Source organism: Triturus cristatus, chromosome 4_1 (genome assembly GCF_964204655.1).
Source record: "Triturus cristatus chromosome 4_1, aTriCri1.1, whole genome shotgun sequence".
NCBI classification, from domain to species: Eukaryota; Metazoa; Chordata; class Amphibia; order Caudata; family Salamandridae; genus Triturus; species Triturus cristatus.
Window position 1 is genome coordinate 1,093,789,175 of NC_140585.1, and position 23,668 is coordinate 1,093,812,842.

Genomic DNA, 23,668 nt, shown 5'->3' on the forward strand with positions numbered 1-23,668 from the left:
GTATGGTGCAAACGTTAAATCTGTGTCTTTGAAGGGCCGACTTTTTTTTTTTTTTAAATGACAGCTCTAAGGCCCTTATTTGACGGGTTATTTCTGGCTTGCACGTAGCATTTCCATTACCAGGAGGTTTGGCTGCTGAAAGCACCCGAAATCTCCAAGTGAAACACCGCTATTTTATAATCCTGGGGCGGAGGTCACAGCTTGCTGTGTATGAGAGCTCTCTTTACCCCACCAATTATAAATCACATCAAAAACAAGCCCTAGGAGGGCACGTGCGCGCTCCCACTGGCTGGCAGGCGACTTTATAAGGGAGGGAGCACATGTGCGCTGTCAAAAAGGTTCTGGTGCTCCCAGGGGATTCATGAGTTTGTTTAATCCAGCGTCGTTCCTGAAAGCCTTTTCCACTGCCTCTTGCAATTAATATCCCTTACTGGGCTTCCCCTGGTTGTGGCGTTTTTTCCGCGAGCTGCCAAGGCCTGGACATTGCGCAGAACAGTTTTTGTCGGTGGGAGCAGCAGAGCTCGTCAGCACCCGTAGCTTCCACGCGCACCTAGTAGAGCTCAGGGGCCGCGTAGAAACGCAGCCACGGACTGGACCGGCGCGAGAGGTAGCGCCCAAGGGGCAAACGGTGTATCGATCCTGACCCCGGACAACAGTTGCAACCACTGGTGGTCAACACTGTTCAGCTACGCCCTGTGTGCTGCTCTCTAGCAAGCGTCACATTTCTTGACTTGTCGAGATGAATGCTGGAAAGAGGTGAGAGATGCTCCTAGGTGGAAATGTTACTGAACATGGAGAGAACCGTCCAGAGGCATGTTGAGAGGGTGCCATTGTTTAAAATTCAAGGGTGTTTAATTTGAATCAGTAACAATATGAAGCGCTTTATAAGTATGCTGAGGTTTTCTTATGTCAATTCAATCCGTTTTATTTTATTCCTTTCCTTTCCTTTCTCTTCTATTTTTATTCTTTCCTTTTTCTATTCTTGTGTGTTTAATTGTTTTATTTGAATTTATTTAGACACTGCACCCTGCCTATTTCATTATTTTACTGAATTTATTAAGCACTTTTATCCAAAGCGTGAATTACATGAAAAGGTAGAGCACAGCACAAAGCAAGAGACTTTAGGGACATGAACAAAAAAGGAATTGGCTCACTGCTGTCTCGTAAATGGAAAAAAAACAGGTGGGCATATTTACAAGTGCATTGCACCACCGGAGCATCATTTTTTCCAATGCTCCAGTGGCGCGATGCCCTGCTCCATATTTACAGGGCGGCACTAAGCCACTTTGCGTGGCTTAGTACCGCACTGTGAATATGGCCCTCCTCGCAACAGTTTTCCGAGGCAAAGGGGTGTGCAATGGGTGTTGCTGTCGGCATTCCCACACAACACCCATTGTTTTTTGACACTGCCCCAGATTTACAGGGATCTGTAAATCTGAGGCAGCGCTAAAAACTGACACCTTTCAAAAAGAGGCGTTAGAGTGGCGCACAAAGGAAAAATACTTTTATTTCTCCTCATTTTTTGCTCTTTCCATGTGTGCAAGTGTGCAAGGGTGTCTGTGTTGCAAGGATGATTGTGCCCCTTCCTGCACAAAAACAATCATTAAAAGGGGTTTGCTCCTTCTAATTGTGCTGCAGAATGACTCATGGTTTTTTAAGGAATTTCGTGTAACAAGTGTGATGTGAAATACCAGAAATATTGTGAGATTATATAATCCCTAATACCTAGCACTAATTAGTACTGAAGTGTTCTGTATCTGTTATTTCTTCTTGGCTCTAAATGACCTGGTTCGGCAGTTAGTTTAATGTTCAGTTCTTAAGGTAAGTTTTTGCTGTTTCCAGATTACTGCACATATGAGTGCTTGGCACATTTAAAGTTTGGAAGTAAACTACGCTATTACAGTTTTACTGGTGAAAGTGAATAATATTGCACAAAAAAGCTTGCTACTGCCATCTTAAAAGCGAGTGGAAAAGGGTTAGAAACGAGCACTGACAAAGTATAAAGCCCTGGCTGGCAATTTGAGTTCTCCCTAAAACATTAAAAAAATCTTAAACGATTGTTTTCTGCATACAATGCATCTGAGATAAACATTTTAATGTGTGATGATTCAGTGTACTTTTGAAATGTAAAATAGTCATGCATGGCAATGCAAGCATTGAGTGGAAAGTGGAATGATACTCCAAGCAGCCAATAATATGTGGTGAGGGATTAATACTGCTCTGGGTGAAGCTGAAGTACACTCCATGTTTATTGTAAAGAATAGGTAACAATAGACATTGTAAACAGCAGCGTTATCAAGCCAGATGAAAACATTTCCAAATGAGTAAAGTAATGGTTTTGCCAGGCTTCATGCCTGATTGTCTCCAATTCAGCTATAAATGAGAAGGTGGAGCCCAGTTGAACTTTATGTACCCTAAATGGCATTATTGCGAGGCCCCCGGTAATCCAGATTCAGACAGTAACAGGAGTTACCAGACAAATTAGGATTAAATCCTCAGGTCTGGGGCATTTCACCTGGAAGCTTCTCTTGCTGGGGGATGAGAAGGAATTACCAAGGGAAAGTGGGATTGGAATTACCTAGTCCCTGTTTTCCCTAATTTCTAAGGTACTCGTCTGATGCCCCTAGAATTGGTACCCCCAGAGGGTAGAGTTAATGGGGGTGAAAACGGGATTCCAGTAATGCATCTCACAGTGATTTACCTGATTATTTAATGGTGCTGTCTAAATGGGCACCTTCCTTCTTCTGATATTGTTCTTTGATCCTTGGCGTACTCGAGGGTCATCGATGCGTGCGACTATGCAAACTAGACATGGTTGTGCATTGTATCTCACCTGTCGATACAGGGTCTTTTTTAATGAGCTACTTAAGCAATGAAATGGAAGATAACATACAAATCTTTTATTGGCAATTGGGAATAGTAATTTCTCTTCTTTGATGTTAGAACTAAAGCTGGCTTACCAACACCGTGAATAAAATTGATTTATGTAGTCAGGTTTTCCACACTGAACATATATGAGTCAAATTCACACGTAATGAATATCACTGAAGATTGTTTCACATTCTGCACATTTGTTGTCCTGCTGAGAACAAGACTGGGCTTTACTACTTGGTGGGTCGACCAGTCCAGCTCAGAGAAAGACATTTCATTTCTTCAAAGCAAAGGAATTTTGAAAATAAGGCTTCTTAAACAGCATACATTTTTGCTACACACAACATAAAAAGCCCCATATGGTACATCATATGGATATTGCAAGTCACGGAAGATCTTTATGATCATAAGTGGAGCATGACTGAAGGTCAGGCCCATTTCTGCAGGTGGTATTCCCTCATTTGCATGGGGGCATGCCCCATGCAAATGAGGGGATCCATTTGCCTCTGCACCTGCACCGTATTACTGACGCGGGCGCAGAGGCAAAGAAGACCTCAGGAGGCGCGCTGACAGTGTGCCTCCTAAAAGGTGGCGCACTGTCAGTGCGCCCCCTTCAAGGCAGCCCTCTGGTGGGGGAAAGGGGGTTCCATGGAGATGGAGCCCCCATGCATACCATTTAAAAGTGCAATGTAAAAACACAGAGCGGCTTTAAAGCAGCTGTTCTGTTTTTCACCTAAATGCACTACTCCCAGGGCAGCCTGAGTTCGCTCCTGCCCTGGAGGGAATGTATGATGTTACAACGCAAACATTTACAACGCATGCCTTTACAATGCAGTTTTTACATTGCAACATCCATTACAACGCATGATTTTACATCGCATGCCATCACAACGCATTTTTAGAACCTACATTTACAACGCATTCCATAACAACGTATTCCATTACAATGCATACCATTACAACACATATTAATTTTATGGCAACAGTAGGGTAAGTGTTGGATAGTGTAGGGGTAAAACATACTATTCCCACTCCAGTGAGTACAACAGTGGGGCAAGTGTTGGATAGTGTAGGGGTAAACATTATTATTCCCACTCCAGTGAGTGCAACAATAGGGTAAGTGTTGGATAGTGTAGGGGTAAAAATTGCTATTCCCCATTACTTACCTTATATTGCCTTGTAATAACATGCGTTGTAGTGACGTGTTGTAGTTACATGCGTTGTAATGACATGCGTTGTAGTGACATGCGATGTAATGGCTGCGTTGTAATGTCATGCAATGTAAAGGATGTTGCATTGAAAGGACTGCGTTGTAAAGGTAGTGCGATGTAATGACTGCGTTGTAAAGGTTGTTTCCCCCATGGAGTCAGCACATTCATCATAATAGGTCGCATTTTCATTGTGTACCTTGGGCGCACCTTTTTATAGGTGCGCCAGGTGCAAGCAATGAAAATGCGCTTATTGTGTAATGTGGCCCCTACTTTGCATAAGATAGCCTGGAAATGTGCAGACCCGTTCCTGTTCTTTGATGTAATCAACTAAACAAATATGGGATAAGTAAAATCTACAATCAAACATAATGATATTGTAAGTCACTGAGGGGTTCGTTGAGTTTCATTAGAAGATCACATGGTAATATGTACATACCACGACTTTCCTTTCATCCCTGATCCCAGTGAAAAGGGCAGGTCACTAAGCAGTCCGTGTTTTTACACATCGACTTGTTTGAAACCTTCTCTTTATTTTGCAGATTGACTGAAACTCTAATCAGTTGCATATTGCAATGGAAATTCACAGGAGGCTTAACAACATCTCCAACCCCCTTTTGTACCGCTTTGTTCGCCATAAGTTGGCAGGGTATGCTCAGACGTGAGACCCTTGCTCACTTTGCCACTTGATTCAAGAAAGCCTGGCTGAAGACGGCTGAAATGCCAGAAACCGGTCCTAGGAAGCTTGTTTCCGGTCCAGGGAAGGCATGGCTTGGCAGTTCGGGCTGGACTGTTCCCATGAGGCACAGGGTCAGACTGATTTGCATATGGCCATGTCTGAACTGGGGTGGCAGAGTGGGCTAAAGAACGGTGATGGATCAAACCCAGATCTGTTGACTGGGTGTGAGTGTTTGATTGGTTCTGATGCTCCGTCCATCACCACCCCCTTTTGTACCGCTTTGTTCGCCATAAGTTGGCAGGGTATGCTCAGACGTGAGTCCCTTGCTCACTTTGCCACTGGATTCAAGCAAGCCTGGCTGAACACGGCTGAAATGCCAGAAACCGGTCCTAGGAAGCATGTTTCCGGTCCAGGGAAGGCATGGCTTGGCAGTTCGGGCTGTACTGTTCCCATGAGGCACAGGGTCAGACTGATTTGCATATGGCCATGTCTGAACGGGGTGGCAGAGTGGGCTAAAGAACGGTGATGGATCAAACCCAGATCTGTTGACTGGGTGTGAGTGTTTGATTGGTTCTGATGCTCCGTCCATCACCACCCCCTTTTGTACCGCTTTGTTCGCCATAAGTTGGCAGGGTATGCTCAGACGTGAGTCCCTTGCTCACTTTGCCACTGGATTCAAGCAAGCCTGGCTGAAGACGGCTGAAATGCCAGAAACCGGTCCTAGGAAGCTTGTTTCCGGTCCAGGGAAGGCATGGCTTGGCAGTTCGGGCTGGACTGTTCCCATGAGGCACAGGGTCAGACTGATTTGCATATGGCCATGTCTGAACTGAGGTGGCAGAGTGGGCTAAAGAACGGTGATGGATCAAACCCAGATCTGTTGACTGGGCGTGAGTATTTGATTGGTTCTGATGCTCCGTCCATCACCACCCCCTTTTGTACCGCTTTGTTCGCCATAAGTTGGCAGGGTATGCTCAGACGTGAGTCCCTTGCTCACTTTGCCACTGGATTCAAGCAAGCCTGGCTGAAGACGGCTGAAATGCCAGAAACCGGTCCTAGGAAGCTTGTTTCCGGTCCAGGGAAGGCATGGCTTGGCAGTTCGGGCTGGACTGTTCCCATGAGGCACAGGGTCAGACTGATTTGCATATGGCCATGTCTGAACTGGGGTGGCAGAGTGGGCTAAAGAACGGTGATGGATCAAACCCAGATCTGTTGACTGGGTGTGAGTGTTTGATTGGTTCTGATGCTCCGTCCATCACCACCCCCTTTTGTACCGCTTAACAACATCTCCCTCATTAATATGTATGAGGAAGGCAGTAATTTGCAACCCCTCCATGAATAGCTGTAAATGAATGGATGTGCGAGGGACAGCAAACCTGCATTTGCATTCCCTGGCTAAAAACTTGGGGTCTGATTTAAATGTTGGCTGAGAGGGAACTCTGTTGCAATGGCCAGAGTGTTCCCTCCCTGTCAACATTATGGTCAGCTCATCCAATTTAGAATCGGGCAGACTATATATTTGACGACGGCAGAGAATACTGTGATTCCACTGTGGTCAAACCCCTCCGATGGCCCATCAGAGGTTTGGCTATATGTCCACCCACCTAATTTAGATTGGCACAGATACAGCCTATTTTTAGTGCCCATCACCACCAGAAGAAACCTGCCGGTAAGGGGCGTTGAAAAGTGCCCAATGCTCCCTTGCCATCGGAGGGAACTCCCTTGGCGACGGAAGCATTGTTTTTTTTATTTTCAAAAAGAAAATCACACTTTGGGATTTATGTTTTGAAAATATAAAAAAAGTTGTAAGTTTGACGTATTGCTCTGTCATGTTGATGGAGCTGTTTGGCAAACTTACAATGCATTTTCAGGAACATCCTTGACGGTGCAGTCCTGAAAATGCAAGAGAAGTCCACAGGGGCAGCGGAACCTTTTCTAAATACGGTGGGAGGAGTACCTTTGCTATGGTGGGAGTAAAATATCCTGCCATGGTGACGGTAATTACTCCATCCACCAATATATAAATGAGCTCATATTTAGGTCTCTCTGACAGACAGCTTTTAGCTGTCTGCTGTCGAAAGCCTGTCATATGCAATACCAATGCTTAGGGTAGACTCTGGGTGAGCACATTGCTTATCATTAGTTTGGCTTCTTCTCGCTCTCATTTGCTTGCTTCCTATTCGATGGCGTTCCCTCCTTTTCTTGTGTTTGTCACTCAGCTTAAGCATAGCTTCTTTACTATACGTCTAATTGGATGACTTGTTCCCTTTTATGGTTTACATTAGGAAATTCTTTTTTCTTTTTGTTGCAGCACTCAGTGGGAGTGAATATGTATTCTGTGTCCCCCCTCTCCTCCCCATCCCACAGTTTGTGTTTGACCCCTTCCCCCAGCTTGTCCCTTGTTTCTCCTGCCCCTCCCCTCTTAAACATTTTTGCCTAGCACCCCATAGTTACTCCATTGCTCCCCTGACTCTGCTCCCCATTGCGTCTGCCAGTTGGTGGCGTTGACTTGCTATCTTCTATACACACTCTCTTCTGCAGCTTCCCTGCCATAGTGTGCCTTTATTTTAAAAAAATCACATTTTGTTTAGGAGGGTCTAGCACCTGCAGATTGCTACTGGCTGTTCCTTTCTTGCCTCTGCTATCTGGGTGAACCCTTTTTTTTAAGTTTACAACTCCAATATTGGCAGCTGCCATCTTAAAATGGAAAATTTAAGCAAAGACAAAATGGCCGCCCGTCATGGCTATTCAGCAACTAGCATTAGAAAACTCAAAAGGTTGGCTAATGCCACTCACAGGCAATTACTTTTGGCTTTGCCAGTGCTTGTTCTTAATGCAACCTCATAGAGGTAAAGGTGCTGCTTTAAACAGAAATGTTGAGAGTTAAAGAATGACATCGGGGAAGTATATGGTGTTTTCTGTGACTACTGTCTACTACACCTTATACTCCCTTCCATGGTTCACAAGGTGGGAAGCTGTCTCACTTGGCCTCTACTTTCTGAATAAGTTACAACCCCATGCCAGATATCAGTAAATGATCAGTGGTTTGCTACAGTAATTTCAGTCACAAACTATTGCTACATTACTCTCTGAATTGCAAAGATCAGGGGAATGCCCCTTTCATGTCCCCTCCTCCATGTAGTTGGGAGTGAGTCGCTGAAGTTGCTTTGTGAGTCGGACAGAATTTACTGACACACAAAGTACCATCAGTACATTACAAATTGTGCTTCTATGATCGCAAAACATTATTATTTTTAAATGCAGGTTTTATAACTGAAAAGAAAAGACTTTGTACATGAGGCACCCTGCTTTCAGTCGTTTGTCTCTTGCTCTTTATAGGGCTGCAGATATGGGAGTTTGCCAAGTAAAAGTACACAGGCCACTATTCAGCCGGATATTTCTTTCAAAATGTGTTTTACTCACTTTCAAAAGAGGCTGCTGTCCAGAATGTATGGCAACATTCTGCATTCTTCATTCCTACGGCCTGCCTCTGAGTGCCGCTGCCCCTCCTAGCCCCCCTGTACTCCACCTTCCTTGCTGCAATTGGCTGGACTGGATACTGGGTAAGTCGAGGGGAAACGAGTTTTCAAAAACAAGCTAGCCTGCTAAGGGAAGTCTTATGGGTGTCTGTCCACTCATCCAGCTCCATTCACCTATGTGCATTCTTGTGCCACAATCTCTCTTAGTCCTCTCCTGCTAGCCTTCCACTCGGTAAGTAGTGGTTTCTACTCCAACCCTCACCTTCCCTTTTTGCATATTGTGCCAATTCAGTGATAGGAGGGTCAGGCACTTACAGTGGGTGGTGAGGTAGCTGCTACTAGGCTACTTCTCTGCAGAGACTTGCTGCCTCGCCAGCCCCGGCCACCCCAGGCTGTATCACCCGGGCCTTGTACCTGGGCACGTCCAGTCGTAACAGGCTGTACCACCCAGGCTATACCTCATATGAAAAGAGCTGCTATTGCAAACAATGTACTTCTGCTCCATGCGTGCAGCACTATTGCTTGTCTAGCCTGATAGCTGCTGCTGTCTCGCGTGCTTGGCCCCAGTCAGAACCTTATAAATGGGTGGATACAATGTAAAAAATATTATTCTATGAATTAAGCTATGGCTTTTTCCCTGACTAAGCTGTGCACATAAGAGCACACTGCCTGGGTATTTGTTGTTCCAAACGCTTAGGCCTTGCTCCCTGAGGAAGCGCAGAAAGCTTGTTTAGGGGAGCCATTAACTGATGTTGGAAATGATGTGGCGGGTTACCTTTCACTTAAGGCTTTTATGTCAGAGAGCAAAACAAGGCTATCTTATCCATGTTGTGCAGGGAACCGTTGCATAATTGTAATTGCATTTATTTAGCGCTTACTACCCCTGATGAGGCGTCGAAGCGCTTTTTCGGCGAGTAACCCATATAGGATTAGTGGTGAATTAGTAGAGTGAAATATGAAAGTAATTTGAGTGGTGGATATGTTAGGCTGTTATTTGGATTTAGAAGGATGGTGGAGGAATAGAAAAGGGAAAAGGTTTGGATTTATATAGCGCTTGCTACCCCTGATGAGGTATTGAAGTGCTTTTTTGGCGAGTAGCACACTACTCTGGAACCCATAAAGGATTAGTTCTGAATTAGTATAGTGAAATATGAAAGTAATTTGAGCAGTGAATATGTTAGTCAAATTATTTGGATTGAGAAGGATAGTGGAGGGATAGAGAAGGGAAAAGGTATAGCTCTTGCTACCCCTGATGAGGTGTTTAAGCAATTTTCAGTGAGTAGCAAGCTACTCTGGAACCCAAACAGTATCAGTGGGAAACTAGTATAAGGAAATAGTGGAGGTATAGAAGAGGGAAAGATCTTGAATGTTTCTTTTTGTAGTTCATAGCAGTAGGAGGGGATTTGGAATGAGTACAGGGGTGGTTGAGGGGGAAGAGTCAGAGGGGACGGTTTAGAAAGGCATGCTTGGGAGATCTGAATAGTAAAAGAGGTATGAGATGATGCAAGGAGGGAAGAGTCTAGAAAGGGTTATTTTGGAGATCACAGTAGTGGTTTTGGGTTTGCGATGAATGAGACAGTGGAGGTAGAGGATATATTGATAGAGGTATAGGGTGAGAAACAGGGTAGTGCATTGGAAAGAGCAGTAGAATGATGTTTGAGATGAGTCAAAGAGTTGAGGTAGATATATATTGAGAGCGGTATATGGTGAGAAATAGAATAGTGCATTGGATATGCTGAATTTGAAGCAAAGTTATAAATATATAGATACCTAAGTACATGGAAGGTATATATATGCATAAGAAAAGTAATATATGTAGATAAAAGTTGCATTTAATAAACTCTGGCTTTCAAGTGTTGTTGTACTTTAAAGTAATTTATTCATTTTTGTATGTTTTGTAATTTAATAGTGAAGCAATTGTAGATAAACAGTTATGATAAAAGATGTACTTATTTATGCAGTCACTTCTATACATGTTAAAACATAGAATAATGCAACTATAAGTAGTACATACATTTTTTAAGCAGAACTAACAAATATCTATATTTTTTAAACATAGTTATTATACATGTTTATACAATGCAATACACATATGTAGGTACATATCTATAGTCCAAACAAATGCTTATATACAGATGAATATACTGTATATTTATGTTTGCATATGGTGTTTATATGGGGAAGAGTCAATTCTTAAGTAGTCTTCTGAAGATAAGGTGGTAATCCGTGGGTCTTATGTTTGGGGGTAAAGAGTTTCATAGTTTGGCTGCTTGAGCAGAGAAGGATGTGCCACCCATGTTGTTCCTGTATGGTGGGACTTTGAGGTTTAGGTGCCACTCTAGAGTGGTGGTTCCTTTGTTGAATGTATTTGGGGATTTTATTCCTGATATAGAGTGGTCCTGTTCATTGTGTCGCTTTGTGGGTGATACAAAGCAGCTTGAACGTGGATGTTCTGGCAACTGGTAATCAAAGCAGGGCTTTCCAGGCAGGGGAGATGTGGTCTTGTGGCTTTATATGTAAGAGTAGTCTGGCAGCAGAGTTCTGAATCCATTGTAGTCTTTTCATAGTTGTTAAAGTTGATCTGTGGTAAAGGCTATTGGCGTAATCAAGTTTGGACAGAACAAGAGAGATGGTAGCCTGGACATTGTGTGGAAATCCCACATGGGGGAAGATGCGTCACAGAGTTGTTATAGTAAAAAAGCTTTATCTTGGAAGTTTGTCCACTTGGGTATTCATTGATCGCTTTGAGTCCATGGTCATTCCGAGGTTTCTTACTTTCTTTGATAATTTAGGCAGTTTTCTCAGATCATCAGCCAGGCAGTGAGTGGGTCACATTTATTCCAGTCACCACACATGAGTATTTCCGTTTTATAAGCATTCAATTTAAGATGGATCCATGTCATCCATTGATCAATGGCTCTGAGACAACTGAAAATTGGTGAATTTTCAAATATCTTTGGGACATCCCAGTTGAAGGAGTATTTGTATGTCATCTGCATAGTTATAGCACATGAGGTGAAATTGATTGATCAGTGCCGGTAATGACTTCATGTAGATGTTGAAAAGCATGGGTGAGATAATAGAGCCTTGAGGGACCCCTGCTTTTGTGAAGTACGGTTTGGACAAGAAAGGTGGGGTATGGATGACATTAGTTCTGTTTTGAAGGTAGGATGTGATCCAGTCTAGAGCAGTCATGTCTATGCTGGCTTTGTAGAGTCTTTGTATCAGAGTGTCATGGTCAACTGTGTGAAAGGCAGCAGAGAGGTCAAAGAGAAGGAGTGTAGCAACCCTGTTGCGGTCAAATGTGATATTAAGGTCATCCCAGATAGCAACGAGGGCAGATTCTGTGCCTCTTTCTGGATGGAATCCTGTTTGGAAGTCTGAAAGTATGGCATAATCTTCAATGAATTGTGACATCTGGGTGAATTCTCCTCTTTCTATCAGTTTGCCCAGGAAAGGTCTATTTGAAATAGGTCTGTAGCTGTCAGGGTTCAGCGGGTCCAGGTTTTCCTTTTCAGGTAATGAGCGTATGTATGACTTTTTGAGTTCTTCAGGAAATATTCTGATACTTAAGAAACTGTTAATGATTCTTCTTACTGGTGTGGCAGCAGAGGTTGTTAGAAGAATTGTCTTGAAGGTTTGTGGCGGACACTGGTCAAAAGGGCTACCTGCAGGTCTGCTTGCTTTGACCAGGTCCATAAATTCATTGTGTGAAATTATTTGGAAGGAATGGAGAGGCTGGGTTAGAGTTTTCTTGGATTGTTGTTTTGGAAAAGGGTCAGATCTGGTGCTTTTTCTTTGTTTTAAATATGAGCCCAACATGTCTGCTTTGGCGGTGTAATGATTTGCCAGTTTCTCTGTGAAAGTTTTGAGTAAAGGGATGAGCTGCTTCTCAGCAATTTGGTTTACGAAATTCAGTGAGAATTTTATATTTGCACATTTAGCATTTTGAAATCTGTATTTCTTCAAGGTGATCATTTTCTTTTGTTCTGTTGTGTCGTGTTTAGTGGTATTAGGATATCAAAAGCTTTCTGTAGCCACTCATTTTAAACAGCATGTTTTGTGTCTCGATCTGTACTGGATGTTAGTTGTGTTTCTAAGTTTTCCAAATTGAGTTTGTTCCATGGTTGATAGGTGGATGCACGCAAGGTGGTTTTAGGTGTGTTGCTTTCTGTTGTTTTATGTTGGAAAGCAAGCAAATGGTGGTCTGGCCATGTGACTGGAGTCATTGTTTGAAAGGTAACTAGTTCTGTATTAGCAAAAATTACATCTAGAATATGTCAAGCGATGTGGGTTGGTTTGTGGACGATCTGATGCAGGTGTAGTGCGTCTATGCCAGCAATGATTGTTTGTGGATGGGGCATTTTGGGTTTGTCAAACCAAATGTTGAGGTCACCCAGGATGCATAGGTTGGGGTGTAGGGTTATCAGGTTTGAAACTGTGTCTAGAAGTGTGTCTGGGAATTTTACATTGCAAGATAGAGGTCTGTAAGGGATCAGGAAGTTACAGGAGGAAGATTGTGTAGCATTGCATCTGGTGATAAGAATCTCACAACCTTGTATGGAGATGTCATCATAACCTGCTCTCCGGAGTTAATCTTTTTGCAGCCTTCTAAAAATGCTCTTTAAAATGGTGGTACTGCACTGTGCTCTGAATATTTCATGTATGCAAGGTCTAAGCAATCGTCACATCTCTTTATGACCTGTAAGACTGTCCAAGCTGCAATACTCTTTCTGTTTTTCCCCACACTACATTGTGCACTGCCTGCTACCATGTGAATCATTTCAGGCCATTATACGCAGCTGCACAGCACAAGCGCATGACATAGCATAGAACAGTGATCTGTTCTGCTGCTAAGCAGTTCAGCTCCACACTTCATGACTTGGTGAACAGAGAGGGGTTTAGTTTGGGCGAGTCTGTAAATTTAAGTCCTTTTGTTTTGCCAGACCAGGATGTCTTAATGAATTCTGTGCTCCTGTTTCCCGCTAAGATTGGAAAGAGTTTATTTTTCTGCTTTAGGTCTCACAAAAATTGTATAGTTTGAAATTATTTTGAAATAGTATTTCCTGTCTGTGGCTCAAGCATCATCCATTATTTATGCCAACAGGTGGGCAAGCTACTGACAGCTCAAGGGCCTTGCCTGGTTCATTTAGAAGCTCTCTTGGTTTCTCTGGGACCCCCAAGCCCAGAGCGAGCCAAGCTTTCCAGTGGCTTCTGCTTGCCACACACGCTCTTACCTAATGCAACAAGAATTCAATTACATCAGTTACCTTTGATTTAAAATGGACGAGAGAGGGAGATACATCTATTGGTTGGGTTGTATAATGTGAAACCAGAAAACCTGGGATCAGCCCCAGCTTCCCTGATCAACCAAACTGGGTGATCATTGGCAAATATTTTATTTCACCATGCTTCCTTTATCTTCATTATAACATGAGAGTACCTTCAGATACCTGAGATTAGGATGTGTGCTGTATGAAAATCTTTCACATTTGATTTAATAGATTATAATGTTGCTCCATGTATACGAAGAATCAAGGCCACATGTAGGGTACACATGACAATTGACTTGCCTCTTAGTTCACTAGTTGCATTGTTGTCATGGCGGGGGGGGGGGGGGGCAGGGGATCAGAAACGTTTCTTAGTTCATGTTTAAAAATTATCACTTTTAATAAATGCCTCACACAACGTGCCCATACTTTTTTGATTTTAGGAAAACAGTTCCCCTACTTTTTGTCAAAAGTCAACCGTCCCGGGACAGTTAATTCAGAGAGTTGAAATGCTTCAGCTGAAATGTCATTCAGGGAGACTCCTGTGCTGTGGAACCGAGGGAGGAGCAAACAACCGAACTAGCCTTCTTGCCAGGGTGCCAGCTTGCCAGAAAGAGTATAAATGTACATAACTAGTCAATCTCAAATGTAAAGGGTGCCTGGAAGTCGGTGGTGGCATTAATTGATGGAATCACTTGTAGCTTCCTGGTGACGCACATTTATTCACTTTGAGAGGTATTGTAAGGAAGCTACCAGCTAAGATGTGAAGTGTGTGCTTTTAAAATACAGTTAGCAAAAACAATTGCTTCCTGGTGACACACATTCATTCTTTGTGAGGAGTAATGTAATTGAGCTACCAGCTAAGCTGTGAAGTGTGTGCTTTTAAAAGACAATTATAAAAAAGAAACTGCACTATGTACAGCCTGCAAAAAATCTATATTTCAGAATCACTTTTTGTCTTAAACCTTTTTGCGCATTCTGTAGCAGCCTATTTTATACTATTGTGCAACACAAGTTTAAAATAACATAGTATAACACAACATGTGTATTTGTAAAACACACATCACCCAGAAGGGCATCTTGGTGCTAAATAGAGATGTTTATTGTTACCCCACTCAATGGTATTCAATTAATAAATAATAATGACTTACATGTTCGCTGTGCTTTCTGTCACAGACGGGGACCTTGAAGTACTAAATGTACACAAATCACTATTCTCAACTGCACCAACCAGGATTTGGTGCAGTGCATTAATTAATAGAGGTTTCATAATGTACGATAGTGCATTTCCCACCGATTAACATATTCATTTTCATTTAAGCTGTTTTATTTTATATGTAGTTACCGGAAAGTGAAAGACCAAAAAAATTTAGTTATTTAGCCATGCCCTTATGCTCACTCCGCCCCCTACCCCTTTCGTGCAGCAGCACAGTCCCATACTTTTTTTATGCACTTCGACCAATGAGGAAGCCAAGAGTGGCATGTCACGTTGTTTTCTTCCCAATAACAAATTGGATCAGAGCATTGACAATATTTACTCTTGCAATCTAATTTAAGAGTATGTTCAGTGTTCAAAACACTCTTTAAAAGCTGGAACCTTCAAAGATGGATATTTTTGAGATTTCTCCAGTGGTGCAGATGAAGCCCTGGCCCCGGTTTGAAAAAGCTAGTCTACTGGCCTTCTTTAATGAGAAGCTAACTCCCTCTTATGGCTCACATGATGTATAGCAATTGGACATCAACATTTATCATGGGTTCAGCAGACATCATATGCTAGTTAATTCTATTTATCAATGAAAATTGCAGTAAGAGTTGGGGACCCAGTGGAGTAGAATGGTTTATTGATGTTCAATGAATTAAAATATGATAAGACATAATAAAAACAACATTTAATAAAAGAGGAAAAGGTAGTTTGTGATCCCTTTTGGGTCCTTAGGCTCCATATTACCAGTTGTCCAAAGTAGCACATATACTTTCGCCTAACAAGATCTTAGTCATGGGAACCACGGAACCACAAGGCTGCACATAGTTCTAAGTTTTCACCTCACGCAGGCCCTTTATCATGGAAACCACATAGCAATGTACAGTTCTAAAATGCTTTTAGCTGACAGTGCTTCCTAGGTCTGTGCTAGTAAACAGTGGCCCAGTAAGGTGCAGTCCAGAGGGGTCAAAAGATCTCTGTGCTTGCATGAGTAAGGCCATTATGGGCATTTTGAGTTGCCAGTTGCTGCTTTTATGAATGTTAAGAAGCTCCCTGATAGCTGGCATGATTCTCCTTGCAAACAATTTAGGACAGATTTCCAGCATGTTCTCACGTTCAAAATTTAAATATTGGCTGTAGACAGTAGCACCTCAAAGGTTTAAGAACTTCACAAATGCAGATTGCCTGTGTTAGGGACTCTACTGCTGTACCGCACCATCTGCATCATACATCAACTTCACCCTCCTTACGACCATACCAATAGCCCTTTAGGGGAATTGGATCAAAGCACATTCTCCTGAGGGTGTACTTTTCATGGTTTAGGAGGGCTGAACACAGGTAATCAGGTAGGATACCTTGGGTGTACAAGTTCGCAGCCCAGCTACCGTGGGATGTGGTTTGTAAGTCCCTGAGATCCTGATCCCATGAGATTATCTTTGCTAGCGTCAGTTATCATTTTGCTGTCGTTCTCTGTGATATGGTGCTATCTATTAGGCCTTCCGTACTCAAGTCCTTGATAGAGGTTGCCAAAAGCTGGCTCCCTATAGAGCAGGGGTACTTGGAATTTCTCCCGGAGCAGATGTTTCATTGAGCCAATAGAGGCTATTTTGAAAGTATGGCAATAAGAGACAAATCTGGCCCACAGAACCAAATCGATAGATAATTTAATTTCTAGTCTTATTTGTGATTGGCTAGCGGAGTCTGGGAGTGCAAATAAGTGACAATAGCAGATACATTGCTGTTTATCTAGCCACTCATAAAGGTGATCCTTAAACACCATTGCACCATATGTTAATGTAGGCATCAGTTTGGTTGCCACCACCTCTAGTTGGGTGTTTGTGTTTTGGAATGCGATGCTTCTCTTGAGTTGGCCCATCCTGCATGTCAGATGTATTGCTATCAATTTCAAAGAGCCTAGCTAGGCATTCTTGCCTCCTCTTTGGTGAAGCGTAACAGCGAGGTAATTGAAACTTGTTACTCTTTCAAGTTTTGACCTTTCGATGAATCAGGTGCCCTTTGTATCAGTTGTCTAACAAAGATGACTGTTTTTGTCTTTTTTTGGCTGATGGTAATATCATTTGTTCCACAGTATTGTTCGAGTGCATCCAGCGATCTCTGAAGGCCAATTTGGGTGTTGTCAAATACCACTATGTCAATTGCATATTGTAAAATTTGTGTTTTCCACTTTATCAGGTGAGCGCATATTGTAAAATTTGTGTTTTCCACTTTATCAGGTGAGCCGGGTAGATTCTTGGGACTACTAAGTGACTTTCCCAGTATGCCATGTACAGAATAAAGAGCAAAGGAGCAAGGATGCAGCCCTGTTCTAGTCCTTTATCTGTGTACATTTTCTCTGAGATTATCCAGGTCGCTGGCAATTTGAGATTTACCCATTTGTTATTGTATAGCGATTCCTGTTGCCATCAGGAGGTGCAATGGTATCTGCAACTTGCTTAACTTTTTCCATAGCCTGCCTCTTGGGATGTTATCGAAAGCATTTGTAAAGTCAATAAATGCTGCCTTAAGTGATCGAGTCTTGGAAAGCATTGCTTCATCAATTAGAGAGGATATAGCCTTACGGCTAGGGCGGTTGGCCTTGAAGCTGGGGAACCGGGTTCGAGTCTTGGCAGGGACACTCAACATCCTGTGATTCTGGGCAAATCACTTAATCTCCCTGAATGTGTCCATCTGTAACAAAACTGGTGCTCATGTAAAGCGCTCTGATTCCTGATATCTTCTGGTTGAGTTTGCGCTATATAAAACTAAAAAAAAAACATAAATAGGCATGTTAAGGTCAGAAGAATACCCTCAATGTGGCTGTGCCTTCGGAAGCCAGTCTGAATCCATGGGATCAGTTTCTTCTCTTTATACCAGTTTTCTAGTTTTTCATATAGTAACCTTGCATTGTACTTCCCTTCTACATCCGTTAGTGCTATCAATCTGTAGATTGCGGGTGAAGCTCTACTTCCCTTTTTATATATGGGTTGAGCACCTCCAACATTTGGGGAGTGTAGCTGTAAAATAACATTCTGAAAAGAGCTGTGTTAGGATAGGCATCCAAAGGCTCATATCAGATTTGAATAGGGTCGCGGCCTTTGGGGCTGGTGCCCTGTTGGGTCTCATTTTCCTTAGGGCTGTTTCAGCCTTTCTTGTGGGCGGCCATAGATTGGAATTAAGGGATATCCGTGTGATGAGCCTTTCCCTCTTCCCAGATGGACCATCCAAAATGTCAAGTTTGTCTGAGCGTTTTATCACCGATTGGAACCCTGTGGTGGTCTCAATGAATTTGCTGTCGTGCTCTGCATGCCGTGCTTCTTGTTTGTTGTACCTGGTCTCGATGAATTGGCTGTCGTGTTCTGTGGGTCATGCTTCTTGCTTGTTGTACCTGCAATTTAAATCATCTGTTGAACAAAAAAGCTGCTTTATATGGTCAGACCATTGCTTCACTGAGATGTTACAGACCTTTGGGTTTCAGGTTTGAGTGAAGTTGTTAAATAGCCCCCAGAACTTCTTTGAGCCTTTTGTCTTGAGGGCAGCGTGAGGTTTGATGCATGTCAGTTCCTCCGCCTTCCGTTTATCTTCCCATAGCTGCCTTCTGTTGCATGCCTTAACACTTTCATTTTTCTTGCATGCCTTTTACAACCGGCTTTTTGTAATTGAGGCAGAGGAGGGCTTTGTTTAGCTCCTTTCATAAACTTTTTAGTTTGGGGCCCTCAGCAGTTCTCCCTCTGTCGTGTTCCACCCTGATCTTCTTTTGGGGCATTCTGCTATGTTGTCTTGTAGTGATGTGATCAAAGTGGCCCAATCTGTTATTAATTCATTTTCCTTCTTTTTTTCGCGAGGTCTTTCTGTTTTACCTAGGCTTTGTTTTATTTTTTTTATTTGGGACTGCTCCATCTGCCAGCGTACACTTTGTAACAGGGCAAATTCTCTGGCAGCCCATCATCTTTATTGCTTGTTGCCTTTCCAGAGGTGTAATAATCTTGCATGCAATTGCTGTATGGGCACTTGGAATTTTCGGAGTTATCTGTAATCCATTTAAATTAAGGAGTGGTTCAATTGAGGACCATAGGTAATCCAGGGTTTCGGATTTAAAAGTGGAAAAGTGAGTGTATGCCGCCGGATAGTATGATGTTAATCTGCCATTTATGCAACGTATTCCAAGGTCCTCTAGGGCATTTGCTAGGTATGCACACAATGTATCCTGCCTCTGATCCCAAGCAGTCACTTGTGGAATGCACCAGTGTTATTCCTCCCCCTCTTTCCATTCCTCGTAGTTGTTATGTCCAAGTAGGTTTGAGTTAAAATCCCCTCCAATCAGCAGTTGAGCTGTGAGGTATTCAGTCCTGAGATTTTCTAAACTATCCAGCAATGGGTTCACAGACACACTTTTGCGCTAGTGTCAGGTGGAAGTAAATATTTCCGATAATTAAGTGATAGTTTGCTGTATTGTTTTAACTTTTAAGTTGGCCACTTTTTACAATGATGGCATCCCATTTTCCTGCTCAGATTATGGTAGACCTTACAGCCAGATCGTTTTTTATTTGAATTGATACCTCCTACACTAGGGCGACTGCCACATTTAGATGGTGCTGTAGAACAGCTCTGGCTCCAGACATCATGTTTCCTGTAGACAAATTATGTCATTCTTAGCTGGTTTCCCCAGCTCCCTTTTTTTTCCCTTGTGTTTCTAGAGGCTACACTGACAAAATATTGACACACAAAATCCCCATACAAAAATATTGTGACCAAATATCGATGTAAAAAATATCTACATCCAATACTTATAATGGTAAGTACAAAAAAATATGACAGAAAAATATTGATGTCATAAATATAGTTTTTATATCTATACATATCTATCTATCTCTCTCCAAGATTTTTTATTATTATATATGCATATATTCGAGGGCTATGACGCGTTTCGGCAGGATCCCCCGAATATTCATATGAAAGTTGGCGAAGAGAATACCCAGCCTCTCGGGTCGGGGCCTGTGCAGGAACGTCACTCCTTATATTTTCCAAATGAAAACACGAACTGCAACCTTCTCTTACGTGACACACAACCTGCACCAAAAATTAATTACACAACTACGATAATTAATTGTCAGTGACTTAATTAATAATAATTACAGCTAATTATTAATGAATAAAACAATTATTTCTTCCCACCCTTTACGTGACACACAAATATATTAAGGAATAAAGGTAATTAAAACAAATTTGATTTAATATATATTTTAACAAATATAACAAATAAACATAATATAAAAAAGTTACACACACATATATAATAAATAATATATATATATATATTTACTTTAAAACAATTATTAAACTAATCATTTTAATGCATTGTATAATTTCAAAATCATATAAAAAGTTAACAAATAAATATATATATATATATATATATATGCACACATATACATATATATATATATATATATACATATAACAATAACATAAAATCTACGTAAAAACATTCTATTATAAATGAAAACATTAAACTATTTAAAAATATTTAGGCTTAGATTTCCCACTCCAGTTGGTGCAATAGTAGGGAAAGTGTTGGATAGCAGAGGGGTTAAAATTACTATTCCCACTCCAGTGAGTGCAACAGTAGGAAAAGTGTTGGATAGCGGAGGGATAAAATGTACTATTCCCACTCTAGTCAGTGCAACAGTAGGGAAAGTGTTGGATAGAGGAGGGGTAACAATGACTATTCCCACTTCAATGAGTGCAACAGTAGGGAAAGTGTTGGATAGCAGAGGGGTCAAAATTACTATTCACACTCCAGTGAGTGCAACAGTAGGGAAAGTGGTGGATACCGGAGGGATAAGATGTACTATTCCCACTCCAGTGAGTGCATCAATAGGGAAAGTGTTGGATTGCGGAGGGGTAAAATTTACTATTCTCACACCAGTCAGTTCAAAATAATTAAAAACAAACAAAATATCATCAACAAAATATATATATTTAAATAGTAAATAAAAACATGTTAAAAATAAAAATATATTTAATATTTAAAAAAACATAATATAATGTTAAATACAAACCACAAATACATACACATATTATATTAAATAAAATAACAAATAAATATTTCTATTTAGAAAAAATGTATTATCAAAAACATTAATTATTACATAACTTTGGTCTATTTACTTCCTACCCTATAACACCACACAACCCACAACTCACATCAAAAAATAAATAAATGTATTTGCATAACTAAAATAATGATCAATTAAATAAATATTAATTAAAGAACAAATTAAAACACATAACATGTAATTAACTCCCCACCCCTCACACCTATAATACCCAGAACCCACACCTCAAATTAAACTGTAAAAAGAAAATTACAATTAAATAACTAATAGTATTGAACAACTAATTAGAAAGTAAGTAACATTAATTTACTTCCCACCCTGCACCTAATCATTAATTAAAAACAAATAAGTTCCCACCCTTTACCCCTAAAAACCCCACAACCTGCAACTCCTCTTCTACGTCCATTTCAGCAGACAACCCGCGCAAGGGCAGACTTTCCTTTGCTTTACAGTCCGCTTTAGTCAAGTCCAACACTGCGGGGCTCCAGTTCATAGTGAGTAAAGGTGTGGACTTGACTATGATCTTTGGAAAAAGGCATGGACCTGGAGATGTTGGGCTCCAATTTTGCCACAGTTCATATTCATAACTGTGCTCACTAGTGCTGTTACTTTTTGATGTGCATTTTCACTCTCAAATGTATCTGGGTTTTTCATTTTATCAATATGTTCAATATTTTCAATATTCTCCTGGCAGCCCACTAGTGGGATCCCCCGTCACTGTGATAGTGATGTTTGATTGGATGGTAGATAATACGGGCCCACTTGAGTGTTAGCCGCCTGAAGGCTCACATTCACGTATTTAATGTTAAAAAATACTTCACTCAGTTACCTTATTCTGCTCACTTCTCTCAGGGTGTTGTTGATGTTGATGTCCCAGGACATATCAGAGCAAATGTGTTATTGAGCGCTCTCCTATTTTGTTTTGCTTGGTGCTTAGGGAGAGCAACCGGGCCTCAACCGGGCTTTTGGATCAATCAATCAATCAATCATTTGTAGAGCGCACTACATACCCGCGAGAGTCTCAAGGCGCTGGGAGGGGGGGCAGGGGGCCGCTACTGGTCAAACAGCCAGATCTTGAGTAGCCTCTTGGATGATTCCTTCTTATTCACTGAATGGAGGCCTTGAGGAATAATAGATGATCTTTTTCGTTTTTGGGGAAGAGGCCTCTTATTTGTGTTGGGAGTATGCAAAGCTTTTGAACTGTGTGTTCTCATTGCTAGAACTTAGGTCGTTTTCTTTCCACCTAAGGAGTCAGCACTGGAGTTGGGGTCTAGCAATGGGGACTGCAGATTTGGCTGCTTTGTACATTTCTATCACCAGAGTTTGGCTACACCGTTTTCTGGGACCCTGTGTTTGTCCGTGATGTCTTTAGAAAAGCTGGGGTTGCTTGGGTAGCTGGGGGAACACACCGGTAGAATGCAAGCCACACCGGTACTAGACTGGTTGTCTCTGCGTCCACCGGGCTCTAGCTCTCTGATAGCATTCTAATGCTGTCACCACTTCCTATTTCGTACCTCAGCTGTACAATGGTCTATGCCTCACTCACAGTGCTGCAGTCTGGAGTCTAAGGTCAGTGCAATCAGTCAAAATGTCACTGAGGGGGGTGACAAAATGGCAAAATTCTGTTCCCCCAGCTCTCACCTGCAGTCTTCAGTGTGGCACCGTCGCGGGGCGGCAATCCATGGATTTGCCAACACCCCCCCCCCCCCCCCCCCCTTTCAAGGAGTCCCGCCGGGGGGGCGGCAAACGCAGGTACCACCCCGGGCTGTCTCAGGTCTAGGTACGCCACTGGGAAGCGTGTTGGGGACAGGATGTCACGGCCCGCTGCTCGTTTCGCATGAATGTTTCCGGCTGAACAGACAGCACAAAATGCTCAGGCTTGGATGGAAAGTGCAACGTGAGAAGCTAATAGGGCAGGAGGACAACCTTGCTGCCTGTTGCCGCAGACACCGCTCTGCAATGGTGAACTCGCATGGAGGCTCACAAGCCTCTGCTCCGCTTCAGTCTCAGCCCCCTCCGAGCCTCCTCAAGCCCGGGCCCAACGTCGGATTGGTATCGCGGGCACTCGGGAAATGGCTGAAGGGCCGACAGCCGAGTTCAGCTGTGGGCTGCTTTTTTGGGCAGCCTGGGGGCTGTCTGTGCTGCTAGGATGCCGCCAGCTGCCCAGTGGGTGGCTGAGTGGTCTTTCTAAAGGCAGATGGGCAGAGGTATCACTCCCTTTCTCTCGCTGGGCCGGCCCATTAATGTATGCTGATTGAGTGGGGCAAGGGGCCTGAGCCGACGTGGTCTCACTTGCATTCATGTGTGGCTCAGCAGTGTGAACTAATCTGTGCATTTAAGTGAAGTTAATAAAACATGCCCCCACCCCCTTTCTTTTCATAAAGTTTCGCTGAAGCAGTGTTTTGCGGAAGGCAATACGCAAATGTTGGCCACTCTTTTTTGGTGTGCCTGGGCGGTTTTGGATCCCAATCCAACCCTGGACCTCGCGTGTACGGGGACTCACTTTTTAGTGTGGCCTTTGTGCATCGCGCGTATAGTCTCAGCAAATGATGCAAATCCCAGTAATTAGATGGCCATTGCCCCTCATTAGCATAAAAGACAGCAAATTGTGTATGAATGTAATGTGAAGGGCTGTTTTAAATTAGTATCGAAATTTAAAAAGAATGAAATTCTGATGTTTTCTTCATCCTGCAACTAACATCGGTTTGAGCTCCAATTTCTATTAAAATTACAAGCATTTCCAAGATGCTTACCTCAGTTTGGGAGGGCAAAAGGTGAGCACTATCTATTCCATTCCCAAAAATGTCCCCAAGTAATGTACCCGATCTGAAGCGGAGGGCCTCCTTT

General features: G+C 42.4%; 1 long non-coding RNA gene across 1 annotated transcript in view; it reads left to right on the forward strand.

The window, feature by feature from the left end:
• The first annotated feature begins 349 nt into the window (after window positions 1-349).
• Window positions 350-23,668, forward strand: part of LOC146856070 (uncharacterized) — a 40,479-nt gene continuing 17,160 nt past the window's right edge. Inside the window, exon 1 of the long non-coding RNA XR_014980899.1 lies at window positions 350-756. This is a non-coding gene — a long non-coding RNA (uncharacterized LOC146856070). The remainder of the gene's footprint in view (window positions 757-23,668) is intronic.